At 44.3% G+C, this 8,420-nt stretch overlaps 2 long non-coding RNA genes across 2 annotated transcripts in view; both read left to right on the forward strand.

The window, feature by feature from the left end:
- LOC138910965 (uncharacterized) overlaps positions 1–5,602 on the forward strand; it is an 82,624-nt gene extending 77,022 nt beyond the window's left edge. Inside the window, exon 3 of the long non-coding RNA XR_011416211.1 lies at positions 5,242–5,602. This is a non-coding gene — a long non-coding RNA (uncharacterized lncRNA). The remainder of the gene's footprint in view (positions 1–5,241) is intronic.
- Positions 5,603–7,709: 2,107 nt separating this feature from the next.
- Positions 7,710–8,126, forward strand: LOC138910966 (uncharacterized). Its single transcript, XR_011416212.1, has 2 exons — positions 7,710–7,770; positions 7,856–8,126. It is a non-coding gene; the product is annotated as an uncharacterized lncRNA (long non-coding RNA).
- The last annotated feature ends 294 nt before the right edge of the window (positions 8,127–8,420 follow it).

Here is an 8,420-nt window from a genome sequence, read left to right on the forward strand (position 1 = left end):
CGCTGCGCTGTGCTGTGCTGTTTCGCTATTGGCAATCTGGCAATCTGGCAATGTGGGAACAGGCAACTGGTCTGGTTTTTGCGTTCTGTTTTCTGCTTTTGCATGATTGTTTATCTTTAAACTTGACTCGGCTGGCTCCGCAGACTGTTAACGCTCAAGCTCGCTCCCCAGCGAGCGACTTGGGGCTGCACTTTAACTTTCAGTGGGCAATGGCAGCGGACTCTCAGTTGTTTAAGTAGCTGCAATGGCAATGTAAAGCGTGCTACTTCACAGCAACTTTTATGGTCATCCAAAAAGTATGACAACTCAGGCTATTGCTCTTGTTGTTCTGATGCCACGCAGAGCAGACCAAGCGAACGCACACAAGAGTCATACAAACGCACACACACACAAAGAGGGGTACATACACACATGTGGCATAATATGAACTGCTGCTGCTTCTACTGCTTCTCGCAGTACCGTACTTATTTATATACTTATAGTTTACGGCGCTGCGGGACATATTGTGCTCGAATATATATTTTTGTTCTAATGAAAAAGTTATGACCATCAAATAAAGTATGCTGCTTGCTGTTTGCCGTTTGCTGCTTTCTGCTTGCCACCAACAACAAAAAACCCAGCTCAAAAGTGAAGCAGCAGCAGCAGCAACAGCTACGCCATTAAGTGACCGACCGTAAGACCTGCACTTGTTGTTGTTGTTGCTTTTGTTGTTGTTATTGTCGCTGGTTGTTGGTGACCTCGTCGAAAGTTGACTCTATTGTGCTTCCTGTTTATGCTACGCGTTCCCATTGTTGTTGTTGTTGCTGCTTTTTGTCTTGTGCGGATTGCTTGATATTGTTGTATTTGTTGTTTGTTGTTGTTGTTATTATCTTTTGCCTTACGCTGGCTATTGCTTTTGTGGTTCTCATTGCCCGGCTATTGTTGCGACCGCCTGCTCTTGTCTCTGTTGTTGTTGTTGTTGTTGTTGTTGTTGTTGTTGTTGTTATTATGGTCCCATTCGTAGTTCGTTTAATTCAGTTTTCATATATGTATACACATGCTTGTATGTGCATATAGAAGTACGCTGGCGAAACCTTTTGCCCACTGGGCGTATACTTTATCATACAATATTGTTTCGTTTTTATTACATGTCACTCATACGTGAACGACTCTAGTGTGTGTGTGTGTGTGTTTGTCTGTGTGTGTTTGTGTTTGGCGGAGCGTGTAAAGTGCGTTCTTTGGTTTTATATGAATTTTTTAGAGTCTTTTATGCACTCAGCACGAAAATTTGTTCGCCAAGAGTTTTACCACAACAACAGCAACAAACAACAGCCACAAATTTCTTTTGCCACGTGCGTCGGTTGCTGAACTGAAAAGCTGCAAAGATTCTTCCAACGTTCTAATTTGGTTTCTCGGAACATACATAGACATCTACATACATATATGAGCTTTATAAGGCAACTAACTACCCAAGTACATGCACACATATTTATATATAAATATATATATACTTTACCCTGCTTGTTTATGTGCCGCTATTCATATATTTTTTAACGAGTATTACCATAAAATTACATATGCAAATATACATTTTCTAAACTGAAGCTACAGTCGGGTAATCAGGATGTTAGGCAGCCTGGCAACTAGGCAGAGATTTAGCTATTTGTCTGCCATGCGTACAAAATCTTCAGGCTGAGCACGTAATACGTGACAATTACTACATTTTAGGTAAAACATGCTCATTAAATCATTTGAGCTTAATACCTTGGCAAAGGCAACTGCAGCAGCAGCAACAACCACAGCTCAGGTAAAGGCAACGTTAAAATGCAAAATCTGCGTACACTAACTAGACTCGACGAGCTATTGTTATGTTTTAGTCGCTCTATGCCGACAATGAAGATGGCGCTTTTGCCCATTGTATAAGCTACCTAAGAGCATGTGAAACTCGAAGTATTTGTCAGCAGTAGGCTAAGCCATAGTTACAGTAGAGCCGGCCAGGCCAAACCAACTAGTCTCGTTCTATATGTACATACGTGTACGTAGTATAAACAATGCCGAGCTGGCGAGCTGGCGACCTGGCAAGCTGCAGGCTGATAACAATATACCGCCCTCCGCAAAAGGATTTAACGAGACGTGCTGACGAGGTCGTGAACAACAGCTCTGATGAGTGGTGATGGAGCCAGCAGGAGTGCAACAACTAAACGCTACAGCAGCTAAGGAATTTAGACCAACAAAGCCGACGGGCTGGTTGGCTGGTTGGCTGCCATGGCTGGCATGGCTGGCAAATGAACAGCCAACGCAGGTCGCCTGCTTGCCGCTACACAGCCAGGAAGTGTAGCATCAGCGACAGTATCCTGTAGTGTCCTTTTGGCGCACTTTGCTTGACGTTTAGCTGGCCCAAGTGGTGCACACCGCCGCCGTTGTCACCCTGCAGCACGTGCTGCTCACTTGAAAGCGTTGCCTACCTACATTACTTATTATGATTATTATTATTTAATGCAACAACAGCATAGACACAGACAACACTATAGTCAGTGCAGCAACAGTTTTTAGCATAAGTACAGCCAGTGTTGAGCACGTGACAGTCCGCTCACGACGCCTAATATCTTTCTAATGTGTGAACACCTGCTCTAGACCAGGGTATCATAGGCTCAGCTCCTAATAAAATTTTTAATATTATTTTTAAGGCGATTTAATCCATTGTGGATGAGTAAACGACTAGGCAGAATTGTGTAGGTATTAACATTTATTAAACTCTCACGATATGGTCACGTTGGCATCTGCTCTTTGATGGTGGTTTGGTCTCTCAGCCTCGTTTGTAGCATGCTGTCCATGGCGCGTCGTTCGCATTGTTTTGTGTTCTTTGTTTGGTTCACCTAGGCGGCTGCTCTTGTGGCCACTGGCCTGGCCGCTCCTTGGCTTGTTATTCTTTTGTTGCATGCACTTTTCGCAGTATTTCGTAATATTTGTTAAGTATGCTTTTGAAATTGTGGTCTTCCACCATTATGTCATTCATTCAAGTCGAGCGACAACAACGTAGACAACAAAAGCGCTGCAACAATAACCAAGTTGATGACCGAATCGCAGAGTTCTACTTCTGCTACAGCTACCAGCAATAGTTGTAGTTGTAGTTTTAGTTGTTCTTGTAGTGGTTGTCTGTATTGTTATTGTTGCTGTTGCTGTTGCTGATGTCGTTAGACTCGTTATTGAAAGAGATAAAGAGCGGTTACTTAGGCGCACGCCAGTTTTATTGTTGTGGATGTTGATGCTGCTGCTGCTTCTGTATGAACTGGGGCTAGTGCTCTTCCTCTTATTTGTAGTTGCCGTCAGTGTAATAATGTAACATAAATATTACTAATTTCATGAAATTTATTTAACTGTAGTTAAATTTAGTGCAGTTAGACGCTGCAGTATTCTGTGCACACATTGCGCATACGGCGTGTTGGACGGGCACAGCCCACAGCCCGAGGCGTGCTCACAGGCAGCATTTGCAGACAGGCCGGACATACAGAATGAGACCAAGACAAAGTCCGCTCAAGCTTCGGCCAGCCAGCAAATTCATACTTGGTTACTCCTAAATTTGAAAATCTGCTGCTGTAGTTGGCGCTGGGAATGGAGCTGGGAGTGGGGCTGAGCCTGACGGTCCATTGCATGTCGACAAACGTTCACAGCCGTTGGCCTGACGTTGTTTAAACGCACAGCATTTAGGCTTAAATTGCGGTCGCTTTGGCGTATATCCATGAATTTTACTCTCCATCTATCTCACTGGTTCTCTTTTAGCTGTGGCGTGCGTGTGCTGGTGGGCGTGTCATTAGACAGCGCCGAGCTAAAAGAGATAAATGGCGACAGCGACAGTCGTTGAACTTTTTGCTTTGTAAGTTGTTTATGCAATTCAAATGAGGCACAAGGAGAGGGGCAAATTGCGATGCAAAGGGAGATCAGGGTAATACATTTTATTTGCAATCTTAACCCTAATTTAGTTTGCAAGACTCTAGTGGCTTGACAGTTAGCCAAAGCGCTACTGAGAAAGCAACTGTCGTCTCAATGAAATGAAAATGCACAGCAGCAACAAAAGCATCAGCAAAAAGTGCATCCATAAACATTCGCACACACACTAACACGCACACACGTATAGTGTATGGTACGCAATGCGGCAGTGCCGCAATTTTCATTTGCTCAAAGAAGAAGTGCAAGAGGCAGCCAAAAGCTGTACAGGATGAAGCCAAAGTAGCGGCAGAAGGGCCCTTGTACTTTGAGCCAAAGGCCAATGAAAATGACTAATTTAGAGTTTAATTAAAATGCGCTAACGATTTGGCGCGCAAAACAGCAAATAAAACAACAGCAGCAGCAGCAACAACAGCAACAACAACAACAACATTAGCAGTATCAGCAACGGCAACAGCAACAGCAACGGAAATGCGAGTCTCGAGCTACAATTTAAGCATGGCTGTCGCTCAAGAAAATAGCTGCCAAATAAATAAAGAGACGGAGCATTAAACAGACTGAAAATACACTGAAATGAGGGCTCAATTGTAGCGAACTAAATGCAATCCTTTCAAACAAATATCTTAAGTAATTGCAAATGCAATGATGTCGATAAGCGAGCTTAAAGATGCTTAAAGGTAACTATAGCGCTATGGTTCGCAACGTGCTCGCAACCGATTCGTGCATCAGCATTTATTTCAATATATACACAACGATTGCTGAAAGTTTTATTGTGCGTATGGCAGCCAGGCAACGCATAAATCCTGCAAGCCAGGACCCGCCTTAAGTCTGCAACCTCCAATTATGACTTGAAATGATGCTGGCAAAATGGGAAATAAAGCGATGTTAAATTGACAGCGGATTAAACCCGGACCGACAATTTTAATACACTCCAAAACCTATTCGGGCACACAGCAAAAACAACAACAGCTGCAAATTGCTGGCGCATTGTTGTTGCCGTTGATGTTGCTTAGTGCCCGTCAGGCGGTGTTATTAATCGCCAGGCATTCATAATTGTGGTTGCCATTATAATTGTCATTATGTGCAATACATAGATAGATAGTTGTCCCTGTCAAAATGTCGCTCGCTGTCTTAACGTCGCGACGACCATGCGATACTTGTTGTGCGGTGTCTTGTGTGGTTGTGTGGTTGTGTGGTTGAGTGTGTGTGTGCGCGCGTCTCTCTCTCTCTCTCTCTCTCTATCTCTTTCTCACTTTGTATTGTGTCGCTGGGGCAATGTAATTGACTGTGAATAATAACCGCTATAATAATTTTCAGCCACAACACCAAGGATAGCAGATCCAGGCCCAAAAGGCGAGCGATGCTAGCAATGGCAGCAACGCTGACAGCAACAACGACGACAATGTTGTTGATGATGATGACGACGCGCAGACATGGAGCCGCGGCAACAGCGATTGGTTGCGAGTTGGGTGACTGGAATGCTCACAAAGCCCAGGCACAATTTGCGATTGACAATCCTATTAATAACAACCATAACATCATCAGGAGCAGCATTACGAACAGTAGCAGCCACGGCAGGCGAAACAGCGGGGCCTAAATTGCAGGCACACATAAACAATATGCATGAAGAAAGGCTATGCTGGCTTCGTAGCCCCGACCAGAGTCCACGGATCAGTTCCAGGCAAGTGGCATAGCAATCACAAATGACATTGCTCAATTGCATTTGATTAAGTTAATTGTTTTTGGTCTTATGGCCAGCCGATTAACAATGAAGCTGCGCACAAATTTGACACGAAGTCGACGCTGCTGCTGCTGCTGTTGCTGTTGTCATTAAGGTGGCTAATGGTGGGTGGCTTGTCCTTGGTGTGGTGCGGTGTGTGCCAAATGTCAGCAGCGTCGGCATTTCTGTATTGAATTATTGACATAATTTACAAAATCTGTGCCTAATGGGCCATGTGACTGCCTGGACTGGGCAGCTATACCGGATATACGCCTAAGTAAATGTGTGCCTGTATCGGTGTGTGTGTGTGTCTGTGTGTGTATGCGTGGGTGTATTGCAATGCATGTCAAAATGAAATTTATACGGTTTACAGGCAGACAGGCTGGTGAACCATAGGCGGCAACAGGTTAATTTATATTGCCTTCAGTTTTATTGAATTATTTTGGCTCATTAATGGCGCTGCCAAAATCCGATTTAGGGCCAAAACATGCATCTGAACCGGTAACTAAAAACTGGCCCATTAGAGTGCACGAATTCGGCTTTAGCCATTGTGCGTACATTGTTTTGGGATTTTCCTGTTGACATTTGCAGCATGTTAGTCAAATTGCTGTTTAGATGCAATAAATTAGTTATTTTTCATGTGACACAAACACACGCTGTGCCCGGGTCCATGTGCATTGGCTATTGGCTGGCTAAACCGCCAACAGACAACCGCAAGTGCCAATACCACAGGCCAGTACAAACAACAACAGCAACAACAACAGCAACAACAACAACAGCAGCAACAACAATAAGCCCAAACAGAACAGAACAGCAACAAGGGCAATGTGTACAATGTAAACCATAAAACTAATCTTATTTGACAGATGAATTAATTAAAATCAGTGAAACGCATCTAGGTGACAACGCTGCCTGGTGCCACGTGACTGCTGACTGGCCAGATCCGCCCTGGGCAATTGCTTGGCTGTGCATTTGAATTTACCTAGGCCAGGCCAGGGTAATGGCAATGGCAGTGGAAATGGAAATGGCAATGTAGATAGGAGCTGCAACTGGAGATGGCATAGCTGCATGTATTTTCAAATTAATTTAACACTGTCAATTTGTTGTCTAGCTTACAACGGCGACAGGCAGTCGCTCAGCTGGTCGGGTAGTTGCAATTGCCCCATTTGGTTGGTAAGCGTTAACTAATTCCATGGAAATGTTGATGCTGCTGTTGCTGCTCTTGCTGCTATTTGCATTTGCAAGCCACAGCAGAAGTGGCAACGGCAGCGGCAGATGCAGAGACAGAGACACAGACAGAGGTAGATATAGAGGCAGAGACAGAGGTGGAGCCATTCAGAGTGGTAGTTTACAGCCCGCAGCCATTGGCGGTGGTGGCGCAACTCTGACTGACAGCAACAGTCAGTGACATTTAGCATGATTTAATGACACCGCTGCGGGGGCCGCTGTGTGTCCGAATCCAATGCAAAGCGAGCTTTGCATTGTAAGATGCAAATCACAATGCGCAGCATGGCTAAAATGTTATTTGGATTTTACGCCAGCGAAAAGAATTGAAAGCATTGTCATGTAGCTGCATTCTCCATTGCCATTGCGCGGGAGGGCAGTGCAAATGCTAATGACTTTGTCTTGTTATCGATGTCAAAGTTTGCACTAATAATCAACTCCGACTACCCCACTCGCAGAAGTTAAACTAATTAAGCGACTTGCTTTTGTCAAACAGCACAAAAAACTGTCACTAGTTGGCGACCCATTCTTCGTTTCACTCGTTCTTAAGCGACCACCCGCTGGGCCAAAATAATTAATGAACTGCAGCAGGACTCACATGACGCAACCAAGTACTGCGGATACAGTTCCACCTCTATTAGTCAACGATACTGACCTCGAGCAGCAAGAGTGGAAGACGCATGACCATTTTTGCCCAGTCTTAATTGCCGAAAGAGGGTTACTTTATTTAATTTATAGATACACACTTAGCTGTGGAAATACTTTGCTGCTTCTGTTTGTTTTGCTGCTAACTTTTCATCCGAATGTCGATAAATAAATATTATGCTAGTGACAGGAAGGCAGTAGACTTGTGTTTGCCATCAAACCTTTAGCCAGTGCAATGTCAGATGTGCAATAAGTTTGTAAATATTGTGTCATCTTTTAGTTGAGAATTCTTGGTTAAAATGTATATTAAAGTACTTTTATTTCGACATATTTATCGATCAGCCCTCGACCGGTTGTTGATGTGCATATACTAGATGTGACGGAAGGCGTCAGTTAGACAAGCGTCTGAAAACTATTAAACAGCGACCAAAAGTTCACATAACTCCGGCGGAAAACATGGGCGGAAGGCGCGTGCTGTTGCCTGTCAGAGTTGGGCTGGTCCCGGCCAATTGTTATTGTTGTTGTTGTTGTTGTTGTTGTTTTTGTTTGGGCGATGGTCTATGGCAAACAAACTATGCAGGCTTTTAAGCATTTGTGTAACATTAATTAAATTTATATTCAAACAGCGAGCGACTTAATTTCTAATTTCCGCCTCAGCTTGTGACCTGAGAACGGTAAAGTTAAATTGGGTATGAGTTGGCGGGTGGCGGGGAGTTGGTCGTGGCGTGTGGAGGGATGGGGGCTGGGGGATGGGGGTTGACTGGTGCGGCTATGGTTGCGGTTGCCTTAGGCCTTTGGTGGCCTTTGAGTGACTGGCACTTTAAGCCACCTTCCTGGGCGTCATTAACTTTAATGCGGCGCTTTATTTCACAGCAAACAAATGTCATAACAACAGCCCCAGCCCCTC

This window comes from Drosophila virilis, chromosome 2, assembly GCF_030788295.1.
Source record: "Drosophila virilis strain 15010-1051.87 chromosome 2, Dvir_AGI_RSII-ME, whole genome shotgun sequence".
Lineage (NCBI taxonomy): Eukaryota > Metazoa > Arthropoda > Insecta > Diptera > Drosophilidae > Drosophila > Drosophila virilis.